Raw genomic sequence first — 21,321 nt, forward strand, 5'->3', positions numbered from 1 at the left:
AGCCTACGTCATAGTAGGAAGTAGGAATCTGAAACAAACAAAATGTGTGCATTTAAAATTGTATAACATGCTGGCAACAAGTCTACATCAATTTTCGCTTTTCAGTTACAAATGATTACATCCCGCCCCTCCTTTCAAGAAACACGGCGGGGGCGCTTACAACAACACTATTTATACGTTGCCATGACCACGTAGGCTACGTAACTACAAGAAGCTACGTGAGCACCCAATCAGGTGTAACCTAAAGTTGAAGTAGGAAGCAGTTTGCCAATCGGAATAAGCCTACGTCGTGGTAGGAAGCAGGTATCTGAAACAAACATTCAAGCCGAATTACGGTTTCAGACCACATTGGCCACGTAACCATAGAAATCTAATTGAGCACCCAATCAGGAGAAACCTAAACAGAAGTAGGAAGCAGTCTACCAATTACAATAAGCCTATATCGTAGTAGGAAGTAGGCATCTGAGTTAAACGGACAAGCCATATCTCGGCTTCAGTCCACAGATCCATTGCAAGTGGCAATCACGAACAAAAAGGTAGGCACCGCGCTCGACAAAAGAGGACATTATTTGTAACACTATACAACCTCTCTCCTTTCACAAGGCATGCCGTACCCTTAGGCCATATTCTAATCGTGGTCCGTATTACTCTTTAAGACAGCAGGTGCTTAGATCTCCCTTCGGGTCATTTTGCATATCTCCCTTTGAGTTAAAAGTTGCAAGATTTTCAGCAGACAAACCAGCATGCATACCATTTTGGTTAGCTAATTACGCTATCGTGATTCTAAAGCTTTTTCTTACTAATTTTCTTAGGATTCATACCTTAGCAATATACACTTGAAGCTTGAATATATTTGCGACCCTGCATGAAAAAATCTTTTTGAAATTGAACAGTCTGAAGGAACTCCCCCCTCTGAAAACATGGATGCATCTGTAACAAGTAAGCTACTGAAATGTTGACATACACGTGCATTTAGTAATTCAAGGTTAACAATTTTCAACCATTTAAATATAAGGTCACTTAAATTATTCATCCAATTTATTCAGGCAAACCTGGCACTCGAACATCATGACCATCCATTGCCTTGAATAATAGATGCTATACTGGGAAAAACTGGCCTTGACTCTTCGCTCTGCTGGGACACACATACTAGCTACTACGTGGGTCTCTGTCTGGAAAAAACTGTTCCTGTTCTACCCTCACCATTTAAATGTGGTAAGGCTCTTTTTCAGGATTTGTTTGAATAAGTAGTCATCACTTTTTACTTGATTAAAAATAGTATGGCTAACCGTTATAGCTAATTACAGTCAGTTCGAAGTTTTCAGGATTTCCTTTTTTTGTCTGCTTCCCTTACAGGGATTACTACGCCAAAATATGCCCCGAGCAAGGCGTTTTTTGAAACATAGGCTGCACAGTTGGCCTCGCCGAAACGTATTGTGGTCGAAGAATTTTAGTCCCCTACTAATTTGGACTTCAACAGTCTAGACCCTGGAGACAATTAGTATCTGTTGTTTTCTACAAAGGCAGACCTGTTTTTTCATTTATTTCACAGTTTAATTTCAACCTGTGTAATCTATGCTCGAAAAATAACACACATTTTTTTTAAATTTGTGATGGTTTGTTTCACATAGGTTGTTTTCACAAAATTGTTTTCAAAAGAAAAATTGTTTTTCTTTATTTAATCATTAATTTTCAATTTATACATTTTTTCACTTTTTTTGCTGTCATTTGTCCTTCTTGAATTTCAGGAGTGTCTGACTTTTTTTGTTAACTATTCATTGATTGTATTTGTTTGGAATCTTTTCACCATTATTATTTTCATCACCAACTACTTGCCTGTTTGTATTTCTGCTCAATACAACATATTTTTTTTAAAAAGCAACAAACATCGATTCCCCCCTTTTTCTGCTGACTGTATTTTAACTATAGAGAATTAATCAATATGAATATCAATGATACCAAATATGACCACTAATTGAATTTATTTCACAAGTTTGGCTAAAATAATAAATTGTATCTGCAGCTTTTTGGAACTTTACGGATGCATATTCTAGTCCTCCACTATAGCTGTATCACTAGAGGAGCCCCCCCCTTTTTTATTAGGCTTCAGCCCTGAAGCACGCCCCTGGCTCCAATGTGTATGGAAGGACAGGATGTGAGGGAGGGCACCGAAACTTCCCTGTCCTTTGTCTCTTGTCTTGGAATGCCTGCTGTGGTATTGACAGCCTAGGCTGTGCATGAATGGAAGAAACCTGCTTAAAGGCGAGGGTTTTGGGACTACAGGCAGAGTCGACCACTGGAACAAACACCCGATGAAGAGACCATGAACGAAGCTTGCTGCAACCTCCTGAACCTTAGAATTGCCTGGTGAAGCCATGCTGCTGTGCTGAACTCCTTTTTCATCTCGACAGAGAAGCTCCAGGCAGAACGACTTCTCCCCTTGGGTTAATGGGACCAGCTAACCCCGAGACGAACTCCACTAGACCACCATCCCTGACTTGCTGTGCCTCTCCATTGCTTCAGAAGCCCAATACCAGGGGTCAAGTGTCCGTAGTCGAGTGCAAGGTCTGCCGTGGAACGAATCCGGCTAGAAGCTCCAGGAGACTCCTAAGGACCCCCTAGACGCAGTACCTCCAGATCCAGAGTCCCCTCACCAGAGTGCAGGACCAAGGGAGCAAAGAGAGTCCAACCGGTGTCCACAATCCTCAGTGGTGCTGTTTGCTAAGTGCTGAAACCGCAAAGTGCTGCTGACCTGCAAAGAGCTAGTAGCTGCCGACGATCTCCCAAGTACCGCCACAGGAGCCCTCCAGATGTCCTCCCTCTTGTCCCCACGACTGAGGCTCAGGAACAAGGGTCTGCTCCGCTGTAGGAAGACGGAATCCAGCTGGACCACTGTTCTTCAAACTAGAGGTACTGTTTAGGCTTGGGGTACTTACCTTACCTTATTGCCTTTTAGCCATACTCTTCTCATTTGGGAATTGCATTGGCTTACCTTTTAGAGTTGATTTCAACTCTCTTCTCACAGGCTAAACAGCTTGTGACCCTACAAGTTATTTTTCTAAAGACTCTTTAACTTTGTGCAAGACTTTGATATAAGAAGTGCCTCAGATCCATAGACTGTGTCCCAAATGACTTTGGCTGTCCTGGCTCCATGAAGACTCTTCTAGTCCATTGACTTTGATACTGTTTGTCCCTCATTTGTGGTGGCGTGTTATATACTGTTACTGCTGGGAAAGGCTTATCTAGATTTCATTGGAAGATTTAGTTGTCCTCACATATACTGAGAAACTGTCTAACCTTTTTCCTTCCCTAACTTTTCCTTTCTGGAACCTCAGAATCTGCAAAGTATACTATTGAGATAGATGGGTTACCTAATATCAAGCAGATAAGTGTTGTGTAGTCTCACACAGTGTGACTGCACCAATTCTTACCTAACATCCCCCACATTGATATGCTCAAGTGGTCCAGGAGCATCTCAGCAGGGAGTGGTAGTGCCTGTGGGGGCTTTAGATCGGAGGTGTCTTTCTACCTGGGATGGGCCGGCCACCAGTAGTAAATACCATGTTGAATTAGAAGTTCCCTTTCCAGTGAGAAAATCTAACCAGATTTATAGTATTTTATAAGGTTTGAGGGGTTGTGACAACCATAACACCTCACTTGATCCCGCAGCCCGGTAGGTCCTCGGGCATTGAGAAATGGAGATGCAGTGGTAGGTAGGTTTCCCACGGTTGAACACACAAATTTAACTGTAAACATGATCTGTATAGATATTGTTCTTCCATACAACCGCCACGTGATCTTAAATCAAGCTAATATTTTGAGACTCCATGGTGAGATCCCTACCTTGCAAGCAATGTCGTCATAAGATCACGATCGGTTAGATTTTATTAACCCGTCTAGGACCTTTCGAGCCGTAATACATATTAGCTCAAAAATTATATTTGATTCCATTATGAAGGAAAAGCAGTCAGTGCAGGCTCTTTGGTTTTACTCATCTCATCTACAAGAGGGAGAATCTAAAATTGAGGAGGTTTTCTCTACCCCCTTCCATCATAAATGATGATCTTGTTAGAGGCCAGTAGAGGCCTGGAAAGGGAGTTTCAGGTGAAGAAAAATGGTACGAAGTTGGTTTATCAAATAATAGACTGGTCATGGCTGGCTGATTCACTATGTGGTACGGGTGGATCCTAACCTGTACAGTCTTCCTAACAAAGAGAATGGGTATGTTAAGGTTCCTGTCATGGAACAATCACCTGGTAACCAATGTGACTGTGGGTCTTTTTTTAAAACTCATGACATAACCTTGCTACAGGAGACATGGTTACTAAAGATTCTGGTGTTGGATGTTTTTTAATAAATGCACAGACGGCTAAACAAGGGATTTTTGTATGACCTTTTAGTGGTCTATTAACTCTGGTTAAGTCAGGTAGGGGGATATCCATTGTCGGCTCCACTAATATTTGTTTGGGGATGTTGGCAACTCATGTAATAACTTCACTACCCTGTTTACAAAACCTGTTTAATATTGAATATCTATTGGCATGTGGGTATGGGTAATTGGATTGTTTCATTAATCAGTTGACGTTATATATAAATAAATGGTACGATAATTTCCCAGAGGGACAAATTATACTCTCTGGGGCCTTGAATGCTTCTTGTCCAATGCCGGATTCAAATCGAGCCATGTTCCCGATAAGTTAATTGAAAAAGCTGTATGATATGATATGTTTTATTTGTATTGCGCTCATACACAATTGTTTTAGAGCGCAACGAGGCAAGGGAGGGAAACAAGGGAAGACAAAACAACGATCTTACTAGGCCCAGTGACATTGAGAATGTGCAAGTGCTGGGAGAGGGAAGGGGGAAAGTGCAAGGGAGAGGGGAGAAATGGAAAGTGCTGAGCAAGAGGTACAAGAATACAAAAAGGTAGTGCAACCAGAAAGGTGCCAAGTGCAGGTTTTGAGCGCAGACAAGGGGTGTCTGGCAAGTGCAGGTAAGGAGACTGTAGGGTAGCAGATACAGACCCAAGTGCAAGGGCTGCTAGGTGCCGTGCGGGTGAGTGGCTGAGTGGGCATGGACCTGGCCCGAAATCGGCAGGTAAACCAGGTGCACTGTGCCAGAGCAGACAGATCAGCCGGTGAGAGGGAGAGCAAAGGCAGAGGCAAAGAGGAAGGTCTTGAGGTTCTTCCGGATTCAGAGATGGTTCTCCTCAAGTTTCAGAGTGGTTTGAAATGGTGAGACAGTTTCCATTTTAGATTATATCTTTGTTGGGACTCCTCTGTTTGAAAAATGTAACCACCTACAGATTAATCGTACATAATTTAGTGATCACTGTACCCTATCTGCCTCATTCAATGTGGGGAAAAGGTCAGGGGGTAGTAAGGAATGTATGTCCACAAGCCTGATAGTGAACCAGACAGGGAATAGAGTCTCATGGAATCCTGGTACAATGTCTTGGGTTGGTGAAACATTGGCAAACTATCTCTCTATGGTGTCGAAAGAGTGTCTCTACACGACTCTGAGTGTACCAAGTATAGCAATTTCCTCACAAATCTCTTAGAGGCAAGTGATGTTGTAATAAAAGGTGTGAATGGTGGTTTCGTAAGGAAGCATGTCCATGCTTATGGTGCCGAGGTATCTGGTAAAAAGAGGGACATGAGACGCCAAATTATCATTCCTAAAAAACAGATCGGGTTAACGCAAGTAGGAAGGAATACCCGAATTGAACAACTGAAACAAAATTACAGAAATTGGTTGAGGGGTAATCGTGCTATCAGACTCCAATGGGATGCAGAATCCATGCTCCAGGTTTTACAAAATAAAAATTCACAGGTCATCTGGAGATTAATTAATGATTTGGAAGCTTCTCAAGCTACTTCTCATATAAATGCGGTTTCCAAAGCAATTTGGGCTCTTCATTTTCAGAAGGTTTTCACGCTAACAGTGATTCAAGAAAAATATGAATGCATTCCCGTTTTCCCAAAACAGGGAGGGTGGACATTTGGGGTGGACAAGATGCACGTTGAGGAAGTGATTATGAATCTTAGTTCCTCTCGTGCAATCCCGTGGAAGATTCCTACTGCTTTCCAAAATCATGGGCCCCTGACTATATTGTACCAATTTTCAAAAAAGGCCTGCGATCAGACCCACGAAACTATCGACCAATAGCAATTCTCAACGTGAACAGCAAGGTATTTTCAGCCTTGCTGTTGGAACATCCGGAGAATTGGCAAAGTGGTCTGGGTCTGATTCAAAAATGGCAAACAGGTTTTAGGAAATGTTTAGGGACTTCAATCAAACACCTTAAGCCAGGTGTGGCTGGGCAAATATTAATCTGTTTATGTAGCGACCATAGATCTTTCTGCCGCGTTTGATGCGGTAGATCGAGGACTGTTGTGGAAAAAGCTTGGAGCATGGGACATCCCTGAAGGACTATTGCGTTTGATAATTGGGCTACATGAGGTATTGAACTTACAGATTAGACTGGATCAAAGGGAGTCATTATCCTGCAACGTGTCTACATTTAGAGGTGTCAGACAGGGATGCGTAATTGGCTACTTGCATGTTTAACCTCTATTTGTCTGACATTGGCCAGTGTCTTAAGGCACCTGCATATGTTAGTTTATTTCTCCAGCATTGGATCTTTCATGGATTCACATGCTTAGTATATTCCCCGTCATCAGGCTGGGAACCCTCGGTATATTTATAAAGACATTTCCTATAGGAAAAATGTTGACACTTCTGTGTCCTATCTACGTCGTTTTCGGGCTGCGTACACTTGACCCAATGGGACGTAGGGATATAAATAGCCCCGCGGCTCCCTTCAGATTTCAACCGTCTCCAAAGTAGCAGGAGCACCTCGTGTTTGTTTCTACTTCTGTACAAGGTTGAATTCTATTCTTAAAAATGTCCGGAAAGGCGTTATTCCGCCCGTGTGCCACGTGCGGACTGAACAAAAAAAATAAGTCTATGAAGGAGATGGGCACATGGATTGTTTGTACTGTCTGCACCCTCATCACTCGGTGGACAGTTGTGTGATCTGCAAAGGTTTCTCACAGAAGTCGCTAAAGGATCGGAATGGACGCCTGGTGACGTGGCTAAATGAAGGAACCTATCCTTCATCGGAGGTAGGATCGGCGCGCAGCCTGGCATCCAAGGCCCAAGTCATCCAAAGCGGAATCCCATCGCCGGTCGACAGAGTCTCCTCCGAAGAAACCGCGTACTATGAGAAAAACATCAGGCGAAGGAATCCTCGTCGAAACATGGGCAAGATCGCCATCAAGGAAGGTCTTCTTCATCTTCGTCGAAAAAAGGGAAAGATCCTTTGAAGACCGCCTCCTCAGGAGACCATCACAGGTCGTCCTCGAGTAGAGACTCGACGACGCATAAATCTAGCTAAAAAAAGGCGGGATCGCCAAAGGAGTCTGCGTCAGAGCCTACACCATCGTCTACAGAGACTCCATTGTTGACGAGAGTGTTACCGTCGACACAGGGAATGCCTGCAGTGGCCCCGGCAAATACGATAGCGACGATAGACATATCCACGTTGACATCGTCGACGGTGGAGCCTCAAAGTGTGTGGAAGCCGGAGGTGTACGATGCGGTTCTGCCAGAGACCTTACTACAGCCGGAGGCGGCCTTCTCAATATCATCCATGGAGGAGGATCGAGAACAGATCGCTGGTCCAGCAGACCTGGGATTGCAAGGAATTGCATCTTCGATGATTTCGGGGGGGCAAAATGTCCCTGTTTCGTCGTCTTTATTGAACCCTCAATTTATATTATCCTTGCAAGTGTTGTCCACGCCACAGTCTCTTCTGAAGTGGTTGGATGAGAAGTTACCCCTCATAGACGCACCTTCGGGGATTCCGGCGAGACCTGCCGACGACGAACCGGGTCCTTCTATGTGGGTTACGGAGAATCCAAACTCCCAACCAGTAAGCGAGGAACCACCACACTCATAACCGGAAGAAGGGGAATTACAAGATTCAGAGTGGGAACCTAGAGACTCTTTTTCAGAAGTATCCTCATCCCCTTCGAGGGATCCTACGTGGGAGTCGGAAGCGGAGATGGAGGCACCTAGAAGCCCGGCTCAACCATCACCGCCGGACGACATCGGCACTTTTCACGCGGTGATGGGCAAAGCTTGTATTGAGTTTGGTCTGAGCCCTGAAGAAGAAAAGGAGGAGTGCTTCTTGTTCGACCATATGGGGAAAAGAAGGAAGTCAGTCTTCCTTCTTTTCCCCATAGGGTCCCATTCCCAGTTCCCATTCTAGACCACATCTGGCAAGAAGGTTTGAGCACCATGCGCCATCCATTTTCAGAACCAGCAATAAAGGGCAGGTTGGAGAAGAAATTCAAGGCTCCAGACTCTACGCCTAAATGCTTGACCGCTCAACCATCTCAAGAGTCAGTAGTGTCAGCTGCAGCAGCTAGGAAGGCCAGATCGCAGTACAAATGTTCTACCCCTCCGGATAACGAGGCTAGAAGACAGGACGTATTTGTCAAAAAGGTTCTATCCGTAGGAGCGACGACGGTTAAAGCAGCTAACTCACTGACAATTATGGCAAGATATGACAGGGAGATGTGGCATCGTTTGGCCCCTATCCTAGAACACCTTCCTGAGGATCATAGAAAGTTGGCCATGTTACTAGTCCGGGAGGGGGAAGAAGCGTTGAACCACTCGATTAACATGGATTTGGCAGAGTCCGGGTTTAAGCAAATAAACAACAGAGTGGTTTTGAGAAGGAAGCCTGGCTGAAATGTACTAACTTCAGACCGGAGGTCCAGTACAAGGTACTCGATATGCTGTGTGAGGGTGACCAACTGTTTCGGAGAGAAAGTGGACGAGGCCTTGAAAGGTATGAAAGAGGATACGGATACGGCCAGGTCGTTAGGAGCCCTGCAAAGTGGAAGAGCTTTTCGATCTTTTCGTCCCTTCCGCAGAGCATCAGGAAATTCCTGTTTTCCTGCATCTAGAGACCAAAACTTCAGCAGGCCATCATATGCCTCCCAACGCGAAGAGGCCGAAACTACCAGGCTTCGAGAAGAAGGGGATATTCATGATCAGCAAAATACAGGCAGTCAAAGTCCCAACAATGACATGTTACAGGACGTCCTGGGAGGAAGGGTGGCCCGTTGCGTCGACGAATGGGAAAGTATAACAACAGACCGCTGACTATTGGACACAAAACTAGGCCACTCTCTGCAGTTCTAGCAAACGCTGTCACCAATTCCACCTGTGTATTCGGCGCAACCCCATCTTTGATTATTACAACAAGAAGTGGAGCTAATGCTGCAAAAAAGGGGCTATAGAATTCGTTCCAGTGGCCGAGAGGGGCCAGAGAGTTTACTCTCGTTACTTCGTAGTCAAGAAACCCAACGGCAAGTGGCGACCCATTCTGGACCTTCGGGCCCTCAACAAGACCCTAAAAAGTTTAAAGTTCAAGATGCTTACTCTTCAGGAGGTCATCCGATCAGTACAGCCGGGAGATTTTCTGGCGTCTATAGATCTACAAGACGCATATTTTCATATACTGGTGCATCTGCGACACAGAACGTTTCTGAGGTTCGTAGTCGGGCAGAACCATTACCAATTCAAAGTACTTCCTTTCGGACTAAAGTCGTCTCCCAGGACATTCACAAAGTGTTTGGCTCCAGTGGCAGCGCGGCTGCGACGAAAAGGTCATCATGTTTACCCGTATCTGGACGATTGGCTGATAAGAGGCTCGTCGCCGAGCATAACTCAGGCAAGCCTAAAGGCCACCATGCAACTTCTGAAACACTTGGTGTTTGCGATCAACTTTGAGAAATCCTTGCTAAGGCCCTCAACTTAGTATTTCTGGGCGCAGAGTTCCAAACTCAATCGGGGCTAGTGAGGCCCTCCGTGGAAAGAATTCAGAAACTGACTCAAAAGGCAAAGGAATGGAAAGTTGGCACCAGGGTGTCAGTCAGAAAATACATGTCACTGCTAGGGGCCCTAGCATCTTGTATTCCATTGGTGAACAATTGCCGTCTCTACATGAGGCCTATACAAGAGTTTCTGACAGACCGGTGGTCCCAGAGTCGAGGCCTATGGCCAGACAAGTTGAGCATCAACTACGAACTTTTGCGGGCACTTCAGTGGTGGCAGCTCTCGAACAACCTGACAAAGAGTATGCCCCTGCAGGAACCCGATTTTCAAGCAACGGTAGTGACGGATGCATCGCTGAAAGGATGGGAAGCTCATCTAGGGCCCCTGCAGGTTGAAGGTCAATGGTCCCCAGAGGAGTCTACTCTTCAAATCAACGTGCTGGAGTTAAGGGCGGTACGTTGGGCTCTGAAGTCCTTTCTGCTGTGCATACGGGCATCGGTTGTCAGACTACAAACGGACAATACAACAACAATGTTCTATCTTGAGAAGCAAGGGGGCACACGGTCCAGGACGCTCTCGAGCAAAGCTAAAAAAATATGGCATTGGGCCCTCGAACAGAATATCACCATAATGGCTTACCATCTTCCAAGGGTAAAGAATATACAAGCAGATTCACTCAGCAGGGAAATGAACCAACTGCACGAATGGGAACTGGACGATTGTCAGCTAGCAAGAGTCTTCAGAAAATGGGGTCATCCATCCCTGGATCTGTTTGCAACCCGAGAGAAAAAGAAGTGTGCACGGTTCGCAAGCAGGTGGCCACAACCCGGATCGATAGGGGAGGCGTTCTCCTTCCCATGGACGAACAAGTTTGCTTACGCGTTTCCTCCATTTCCACTCACCCGGCGGCCACTCCAGTGGATTCACAAGTACTCATGTCGGGTAATTGTGGTGGCTCCTTACTGGGCTAGACAGTCGTGGTTCTCAGATCTACTACAACTGTCAATAGTGGAGCCAGTGAGGTTACAGAAGATTCCGAACCTTCTATCTCAAGACAAAGGAGCGGTTTGGCACCATGACCCAGACTCCCTTGACCTGACGGCCTGGCTCCTGACTTCTCCGAGTTCGGGGACTTGAACATTCCCTCAGAGTGTCGACGAATTTTACAGGCAGCACAAGCTCTGTCTATGAACGCTTCATATGCAGGTAAGTGAAAGAGATTCTGTGTATGGTGCAGGGATCATCCTGGGGTAGACCCCTTGAACATCGGAGCAGAACAGATTCTGCCATATTTGTTACACTTGGCGGAGCAAGGATTGTCTTTTTCCTCCATTAAAGTTCATTTAGCGGCCATCTCGAGATTTACTCGAAAAAGAAATTCAACGCCTCTTTTCAGTGATCGACTGGTAAAGCATATCCTGAAAGGCCTTTTTCAAACTTTTCCGCCCGCTAAGAACTTTTCACCGAACTGGAGTCTCAATCTAGTACTGTCAGCACTAATGAAGGCTCCGTTCGAGCCAATGTCATCGTCGTCGTTGAAGTTTTTGTCATGGAAAATGGCCTTTTTAGTAGCCATTACGTCAGCAAGAAGGCTTTCGGAATTACAGGCATTGGTCATTGATCCTCGATACCTGTGGGTTTTTCAAAGACAAGGTAGTATTAGCAACCAATCCTCACTTCATTCCTAAAGTGCCGACGACATTCCACAAACATTCTTCTATTGTTCTTCCAACATTCTTTACAACGGCTTCTTCTGTGGCGGAGAAAACTCTCCACAGGTTGGATGTAAAAAGAGCTTTGAAGTTCTATCTCATTCGTACTCAAGGTTTTAGACGTTCAAGGCAACAGTTTGTAGTTTATGGACCTTCGGTGAAGGGGAAACAGATCTCTAAGCAAGGACTGTCCCGCTGGTTGTCGTCGACTATTGCTTTTTGTCACTGTAAAGCAGGAAAACCATTGGAAAGACAACCAAAAGCTCATTCAACAAGATCCGCCTCGTCATCGGCGGCGTTATGGTCTGGAATTCCATTGGTGGACATCTGTCAAGCAGCATCATGGTCGGTGCCGCACACATTTACTCTGCATTATTGCCTAGAGCAACAATATGCGGCAGATATGCAGATGGGGCGAGCGGTCCTTCAGCATCTGTTTCAGTAAGGTAAGCCCCACATAAGGGTATACATACTCTTGACAATATGCCATATGTTTATTTATGTCAGTGTACCTTGATGGGGTTTTTTTGTATACCCAACTGCATATGTGGCTTGGATAGACTTAGTTTGCATTGCACACCTCCATGTTAGGGGGACTGCTGTATAATCTATTCTAAGCATGTGAATCCATGAAAGATCCAATGCTGGAGAAGGGAGTAGTTTCTTACCTGTACCTCCATTTCTCCAGCGTTGGTATCTTTCATGGATTCCCATGCGCCCGCCGGCCTCCCCTGAACGCGAACTCCATATGTTCCCTCTACTTTGGGGGTTAAAATCTGAAGGGAGCCGCGGTGGCTGGGCTATTTATATCCCTATGTCCTATTGGATCAAGCGTACGCAGCCCGAAAATGACGTAGATAGGACACAGAAGTGTTAACATTTTTCCTATAGGAAATGTCTTTATAAATATACCGAGGGTTCCCAGCCTGACGACGGGGAATATTCTAAGCATGTGAATCCATGAAAGATAGCAACGCTGGAGAAATGAAGTTATAGGTAAGAAACTACTCCCTATCCTTGCTCACTGTGTAACTTGTGACTTTTCATAAGGGAAGATTTTGTTCCAAAAAGAGACCACAGCTATCACTAGCTACCTCTCTCCACTAGTCAGAAGAGTCCCCCACTCTTCAGCACTGTATGATTGGTACTTTGACAAATGTTGCCCCAGAAAGGATTTTCTCTCTTCCACTAAACCTTGGCAGTGCAACAGCAAATGATTCAGGGTTTCAACTTTGTTTGCTTCTTTGCTGTAACAGCATTTCTTTTGTTCTTATGTGCCTCTTATTGCTATAACCTCATTAGTAGGAAGAAGATTTAGTCTCATCCTCAAAAATGTATCTCGGTACGATCTGATAGGGAACTTCATTAAGTATCTCGCAGGTGAGTTTAGTTTTCTTCCAGGCTTTGGTAAATTTGCAGTTAAGTGGTAGGAGGAGGCCACTGTGATGGTACGCATCCAATCATACTCGCCTAATTTCCTTTTTACTCTTGTTGCATTGCACCTCAGATCTTCTTCTGAGCAGTTGATTTCCCCCAATTTCAGTCTGTTTTTTCTGCCCCCCAACAGTTCTCTGTTGATGATTTCAAAGATTTTTGGGCATTCTGGTAAATAAAAGTTCCTAAACAGAGCTAGGCTATTCCATTTGAACACAGCTTGAAGTGATAAGAGGCCCAGTTCTCTTCATATTGTTGCTATCAGAGTTGAATTTGGGAGCCCCATCACTCGTCGCCAAAAGACACCCTCTATCTTTGGCCATATTTTCATGGGTAATTCTGGCAAGACCTCAGCTCCATAGGTCACTGCCGGAACTACTTTTGCCTTATAATAATTCAAAGCTGGTAGCATGGCGAAACAGCCATATATTTTGTTCATCGCCCTTGCTTGACTGGCCATGACCTTCATTTTTTTTTAGCAGAGAAGGCCTCCATCGCAGCACCTATTGAACTGTTGTTTAATGTGACTTCTAGGTATTTGAACTGCTTGACTTGCTCAATCCTGGCAGAGTCCAAATACCATTGCAACTTCTCCTTTCTTTTTTTCTTTTTTCGAGACACATGATTTTTGTTTTTTCTTTATTTATGTCCAGATTGTTTTTTTGATGTATTTTGAAAGGTATCCAATTGACGCTGAAGGCCTACCGCAGTTTGGTATATTAGAATTAGGTTGTCAGCGTACAAGATCTGTCAAATGGAAATTAAACAGTGCTGGCACAAGGGAACATCCTTGTTTTTCACTTCTAGCTGTATGGATTTCAGACAATAGTGTTCCAGAGCGATTTAGTCGTACTCGCATTGGCTTGTTTGAGTGGAGGGCAGTTAAAGGTACCAAGATTGACTTTGGGCAATTCTGTTCCAACAACTTTTTCCACAGGGTTTCACGGTCTACTAGGTCGAACGCCTGGACCAAGTCAACGAAGGCCAGATAGATTCTTGGTCTACCCTTTAATACCTTCCCCTTTAATACACTTAGGGTAAAGATGTTTGCAGTTGTACCAATTTCTTTTACAAATCCCATTTGAAAGGGATTGTTAACGCCCGCTGACTTTGTCCACTCTTGGAATCGCTGGTCCTTGTTCTCGTGATCAATGGCATTCTAGAAGGGGCATATAATCAACTAAAGGGTACTTGTGGTTCCCACTGTTGATTCCTAGGTTTTCAGAGTAGTCCCGCGTTCATTTTTCTGTTGCGGACTTGCTTAATCTGAGTCTTGTGCCTCTGCTACACTCCCCGACTGGTGTTACCATATGTTGTTGTTTGTGTTCTGCTGCCATAGCCCAAGTAGCGCATAGTAGATTGTGATCACTATTTTCTGTTCGGATCACCTCAAGTGATGAAATAAAATCGACGCGGTCTCTTGATACAAAGATTTAGTCAATGTCTGCAAATTGACTGCCTCTTTCCAGGTCGGAACTAATTGATTGCCCTTCTCGATTTGCACCTTTTTAAAGAGTGAAGATCCCGGCAGTTCATAAGGGATGGCCATAAGGGACCTCTCTTGCCTGACTTCCCACAGTTACTTTTTGAACTGCTCGTATTAAGATCACTGCATACTGTGATGTAATTGGCATTCCGGTTGATATATGCGTCCCAATAAGGTTTGAAACCGTGTGTAGGAATTCTTCAGAGGTTTATCACCACCAAAATAGACAATTTCGCTTGAGTTGGTAAATCCCCAGGATGATTCCAGTTCCTGGGCGAACATGTTAGAGAAGATTGTATTCATCAGTTTCAAACCACTGCCAGATCTTATTGCTGTCAATAGACCCGACGTGGGGCGTCCTTTATTCTCTATACTGACATCAGAGAGGATCACCTCATATCCATCCAGCTAAGGCCTATCTCTTGAACAAGTTTCTTGTAGGGACAAGAGATCGTACTCCCCTCCCCCCCCCCACGTTTATATCGCTCGGCGCTGTTAGATGTTTAAATCCCCTCGTGTTCCAGTTCCAAGGGGCCGTTTTGCACAGGGTCGGCTCGTATTCCACTATCTTGCACCTATCTTGCTTTGATAGGTTCAAATGCAACTTCTTCGGTGGCTATGTATGGGCTCATTGGGCCAGTACTACTGGGAATCAGGCCTACTGTGATAGGTCTTCCTCCTCTTTGTAGCTATTTTGGCGGGACGTGATTTTCTTTGTGCATTTAAGCTGCCGGTCCGGTTTGAATGGAACATTTAGAGTTACTCTTGGTCCCTTTGGAATACGACCCGTGTGCAATTGATCTTTATAGACTTGTCTCTCTCTTGCTTTATCCATGGTCGTCACTTTATGAGAGGGCATTTCAGTGGCACGATCTGATAGTGCAGTTGACCCTCCCACTGCCTCTTCTTTTCCCCAGTGGTGGATTGAGGGTCTTCAATTGGTTTTACTGCTGTTAAATCAAAGCCCAGCATCAGGACACTTTCTATTGCATCCAGCAGCATTCCTTTTACTACTGGAGATGGAATATGCAGGTAGATGCTATCCTGACGGTGATCATCTCCAAATTCGATAATCTTCAGATCATTTGAGAGGATTTGTCATAGATTTGGGATACAGTGGAGTAGTGTAATAATCATTGTTCTGTCATGATGCCTACCCCCGGGGACCCAGGCCAAGTCCAGCAACCCCGGAAGCAGGCATCAAGATATTCCAAGCAAGCCCAACAACCCCTGCTAGGGGCTATTTGGGTGCAGTCCTGGCGTCTATGGCGCCAGGCTCATATGGATAGACAGTCCTGGCGCCATAGGCGCCAAGCTCATAGATTAAAACTTACCTGATGCAGACCATGCTGCAAAACTTACCTGATGCAGACCATGCTGCAAGAGCTCCAAGCCAAAAGAGGCTTGGAAGGGACTACTTTACCTAGGGACTATTTTTTTACTCGGGTGGGGCTGGGGAGGAATACTTACCTGGGACTACTTTGGAGGCTATTTAAACCACGCCCGAAGAGCAGCACATGCTTCGCGTTATTCTGCATCCAGCAGCGTAACGCTCACCGTGCCTGCAAGTCTGCATCTAGTCTTCTGCCATGCCCGCCTCGAGCCTGGAGCTCCTAGAAAAAGGGAGAAAGAAGGAGAAAAGGTTAGAACAAGCAATACCTTTGATCCTTACCTGAATTCCCGATCCATTGCGCCTTCGAGCTGGAAGAAAGAAGTTATTTTATGCGCGTCGCCTCGCCTGCTGCAGCGCCGCGCTAAACTCACCGGCCTTCGCAGCATCTTCATATTCCACCGCATCCTTCTGCATGTTCCCGCAGCACTCCGGCACCTAAGGGGAAGACAAGAACAGCAAGGTGAGCCAAGGGAATACACAGAGGCAATATAGTTACCCCCATAGACTTACCTGATTTTACCACCTCCTCACCACAATAGACTTACCTGATTTTACCGCCGGTGGCATTATTCCCCGAGACTTCATACTTTCTCTCAGCGCCTGAATAAGGGAGAAAGCAACAGGTTACATATTGACATTATTTTATCGAACTGTGTTGGATAATACAAATCCTTACCTGAATATTACCGGTTGCCACGAGGAACTCTTTGCTCGGGTCGAGCTGCAACCTGCAAGGAATCGGACAAGAGTGAAAGTCAGACATTTGAACTCCTACGAACTACATACTTACAGGGTCTTGCCGGGAATCTCAGAGTCAATATTGTTCTGGAACTCACCAATTCCTTAGAGCCAGTGGAGCAACTGGTTATCTACGTGCCCCTGCGCTCAATGCAGGATGGAGAGCTCATCTTTCCAAACCATCAGGTGAGACTATAAGAGGGGACATCAAAGGTGATCAGTGGGGAGAATAGCGGGAGTGGGGGGGATTAACGCTCAAACTCCACGGGTGGTTAATTCCCTTTCTCCATTTGCAGAAGAATATTCCTACGGGCCAAGCAAACAAAGCTAGGTGGGCCAGTCCAGTCCATCATCTCGGCACTACGCGTCACATTGGTGGAGACCGCAGCTGTCCAGTTCAGATCGACGCCCCTGTGGGAGCCAGGTGAGCGTAACATGTTCTATTAAGTATTAGATCATCTCCCTTGTCTGGGATACTCTCAAGTTTGAGAGAACGCTAGCTGAGACGTTTACCTTTTGTAAAATGTTTTCTTGTAGCGCCTGACCTCCTTCTATCCCTTTTTGGTGATTTCTGGTCCAGTTTATTTTAGAGCCCCATCCCTTGCCTTCTACCTAGTTGCTTACTTAAGGGCGTCATTAGTAGATCTTCAGATTTTCTCTTAGTCCATCCCCTGGTCGGTGATTGGACTCAGGAGGGCTTATCTCTACTCCTTCTATAGTTGTCCTGATATTGGATTTCTTTAATCGGATTTGGTGCTGAGGGGATCATCTGTTTTTGGGCTCTTCCCCACTAGGACGTCTCTGCATTGCTCTTGATTTCTTTACCGCCAGGGTCAGAAAAATTGGAGATGTTAGGTCCTCTAGCATGATGGTCGACGTATCTCTGCTTTTAGTTTTTTCTGGAAGCAGATTTTGGTGTTCCTGGAGGTCAGCAGATAACAGTAACAACCCCGACACAAAATGTTCAATTGATTACTGAAACAAGTCCATCAGATCCTGCGTTGTTAACGAGTCATCATTGGTAATCAAGAGTTCTGATCTTGTACTTCTTATATTCCCACATATCTTTATTGTTTGTTTTTTCAGGAATGTTTTCCCTTATTATCTTTCTCAGGCTGGTTTTGCAGCTCTTTGACTAGGTTTCACAGCTTCTTTCGTCTGTATTACAGGTGGGTTATTCACCTTATTTAAAGTTGGTGTTGTCATTTTACATTGTCACTTTTCTTCTTCCTTGACTGAGAGAAAATAGAGAATTCTTGGTTAGTCTCCTCCGCTAACTTCAGGGGTTTTTGCAAGGATTTTCCCTGCATACGCTCCCCCAAATCCTAACTGAGAACATTATCTTCATGCATAACACAACCATTTGACTCTTTCTTCTTTTTCCCTGTATCCGATGCAATATGGGTCATTACATGATTCAAACTTAATTCATGTAACACTGAGAGATTGATGATTTTTCCGTTTGAGACGTTTTTCTTTTGGTCATTGCTTAAGTTGTCCATCATTTTGCTTGTGAAGTCCACTTGTGTACTTTTACTCACTTGCGAGTGCTCTGGTTGTTGAGAGGACACACATTTGTGCAAAGTGCCCAATGAATTCAAGTTCTCTGCTAAATATGTTTTTCCCCCGTACTTAGCTTTCCTATAGCAGTTATATATCCTTCTAGAAATGGCAATTTAGTATGCATCATTGCATCTTTGTCGTGTTGTCCTTTAATGTGTAATTTATTGCCTCATAAAGTTGGCTAAAAGGGGCTAAGGCAATTGTCAATGTCGACATTATGGCCAATAGATCATGTTTTTTGTTTTGATTTTCCTTTTCAATTGCTCCTTGTTGTGGGTCATGTAGCGAGATGCATTGTAGAGTCTGATGTTGCATCTTCGTTTTGGGTGTCCTTCAGAAACCGAGATTCCTCAACTTCCACACTTTGGTCCCTTATTCCTGTAAGCTGTGGGCCTTTTCTCTCTGACAATTGTGATCTTTTTCCGACTTCTTTGATGGCTAATTTAGCACTCCTAGTCATATCTACATTTGCTTGCAGTTCAGCTGAGGGTTCTGTTAAGGATTCCAATCGGGTGTCACACACCGGACCAGGACCCTTGCCCTTAGCCTAGGATCTAGCGCTCAATTAGAATACTTTTTCTTTATTTCTTATAATTCAGATAGAGCTGGCACCCAACCACGTGTATCACGCCCCCTTTTACAAATACCACGGGTCTCAATGGACCATGAACCAGGCCGGTTGGTGGGAATACAATATTTATTTATTTTAAATTCAAAGAAAATCACACAATTTTAATATTGGGCAGCTATCACCAATGGGATGATAATTACAATGTAAACTGATGAAATACACTTGGTTGACCTTCTACTAGAACATACCCTAAGCACAGATGAATAGGAGCAATTATACTGTCCGGGTAGATATCACCCGAGTTAAGATTTCCCCTTGCAATGCTCCCTCAACCCCCAAGTGAGTGGATAGATAGGAGCAGCAAGGTGTCAGGGATACTAGGCAGCAAATATAATTAAAATCCGACCTTCTCCAGCATGGGGTCTGGCATGGATTCACATGCTCATGAATATTCCCCGTCGTCAGGCTGGGAATCCTCGGTAAAGAAAAAATCAGTATCAGTTTCGTTTCTGATCTGTCTTTCGTAGTAGTAACCAATCCCTGATCTCTGCGTCATACTGACCACAGCCAATGACTGCCCTCTACCTAAGCCCCGCCTCTGGCAGCCATCTTCAGATTTTTACCGCACGTTCAAGTGTTGGGATCCTCGTGCTATTGCTCTCGAGCGTTAGTGCTTTTTTCCACGTGTTTTCTCAGGAAAATTTCTCTTTTTTCAGTCAAAAGAGCCTCAAGCTCCACCGTTTCTTCATCCGATTAACGGGGACCCGTGTCGGATTCGTCTACGCCCCTCAAGGGTGAAGATTTTATCGAGCCACGCTTTTGGAGGATTCCAGAAGTTTCTCAGGCCCATCTCGACATGGCCCAGGAGAAGGGAAGCTCGACGCCCGGAAAGCTGTTCACGGTCTGCCCTAGATGCCAGCTTCAGAATGTCTTTAAGGAGGACAAACACTCCCTTTGCCTTTACTGCCTACATGAGGACAAGACGCACGTGGAGAAGGACTGTGCGTTTTGCGGCAATATGTCGGAGCGGACCATGAAGGACCGCCATCAACGTCTCGCCAACTGGCTGGAAGGAAGGAGCCCGTCAGGCGAGAAGAGGAAGAAGAAGTCCGAGCGGTCTTCTAAGACCTTTGAGGGAGCCCCGGCGACGGAGGTCCAACAGAAGGCCAAGCACCGCGAGTCCACTGGCACCAGGAGCGCCGAACGGTCGGGCTCTACGGGGGCCAGGCAGGGCGCATCCTCCCCGGCGCCATCAACCACGAGCCAACGCTCTGGCTCGGGTAAGAGGAAGACCGAGCACCCGGCGAAGCTCCTGGAGAAACCCCGGTCGAGCTCGAAGGCCCCATCGGAGGGGGAGCGAGGCGGTGACCCTGCCCCCAAGGAGAAGGCGGTGAGCGCACCTAAGGTGGTGAAAGCCTTAATCCACCCGGCCAAGGCCTCTATCGAGACAGTCGCGGCGGCCCTGGCTCAGCCTGTGGAGGCTACACCAGTGGTGGCGACCTCGGGGCTCAGAGTCTCCCTGTCACCACGGAGGAAGTCCTCTTTCATGCCCATCGACGGGACCCCCGTGAAACCTCCGACGGAGAAGAAAAAGGGGGGGCAGGAGGTCGTCGTGGATTCGGCCTCAACCGCTGAGGAGGAGCTGATCGAAGTCTTAAGCCATGGCGTTGGCGTGGAAGAAGACCAGCCCGTCGGGAGGGACCCCGACGTAGGAGACGACGAGAATGTCGAGGGTGCCGACGGGGCTCCTGACCGCCCGTCGGACTCCCCTCAACCAGTGCCGCAAGACAACTCGGTGGCCATTTTGTTGGCTATACAGTCCTTATGCTCGGAGATAAGGACAAGACTGCCGTTACCACCAACGGAGGAACCTCTCCCGACAGGGGACCCAGAGCCAGGCCCTTCTGGGAGCCCTCCCCCTAAGAGAAGAAGGATTCATCCTCCACCGCCTTTTCAGCCATCGCGCCCTGTTCAGCCCTCCTCCCCGTCCACGACACGTGGGGATGATACGGGGGTCTGACACGGCCGTGACGGGTACAGACGACGAGGTTTACGACGAGGATCTCCCGTCGTCACCTCCCACCCGGGCTTCCCCGCCCGACGAGATTGGATCGTTTCACTCCATGAATGCCAGGGCATCCGAGCTTTTCCAGCTCTGCCCGGAAGACAAGAAGAAGGAAGGTTTCCTTTATAAAACGGCGAGAGGCCAAGAGGAAGACGGTCCTCTCTGTACCTCTACTAGACGAAATTTGGGATGAGGGCCTCGCCCTCCCCTCAAGAACCCATCCACGACGCCGGCATTCACGAGAAGAAGTACCGGGTCCCGGACGCGGCCGACAACACCACCACGTTTTCGGAAGACGTCACAACTTTTTGTGAACTTTTGGACCTGTCAATCAGGGGAAGGCTCTCTCAAAAGCCTCCATTTCCAGATGGCTCTCCGGCTGTATCATGTACTGTCATCGGTTGGCAAACCGACCGCTGCCTGGCCGTCCGAGAGCCCATTCCACCAGAGCGATCGCAGCTACCACAGCGTTCCTATCTGGTGTGCCCTTGCTGGACATCTGCAGGG

General features: G+C 46.1%; 1 long non-coding RNA gene across 3 annotated transcripts in view; it reads left to right on the top strand.

Moving 5' to 3' along the window:
• Positions 1–276: 276 nt before the first annotated feature.
• Positions 277–21,321, top strand: part of LOC138491247 (uncharacterized) — a 74,600-nt gene continuing 53,555 nt past the window's right edge. Inside the window, exons 1-4 of one of the 3 annotated variants that reach the window (XR_011275983.1) lie at positions 277–536; positions 813–939; positions 1,047–1,215; positions 1,357–1,626. This is a non-coding gene — a long non-coding RNA (uncharacterized lncRNA). Of the gene's footprint in view, positions 537–812; positions 940–1,046; positions 1,216–1,356; positions 1,627–21,321 lie in introns of those variants that run through there. The other 2 variants (XR_011275981.1, XR_011275982.1) reach the window with 2 other exon arrangements.

This window comes from Ambystoma mexicanum, chromosome 10 (genome assembly GCF_040938575.1).
Source record: "Ambystoma mexicanum isolate Mex_15411 chromosome 10, UKY_AmexF1_1, whole genome shotgun sequence".
In the NCBI taxonomy this organism is placed as follows: domain Eukaryota; kingdom Metazoa; phylum Chordata; class Amphibia; order Caudata; family Ambystomatidae; genus Ambystoma; species Ambystoma mexicanum.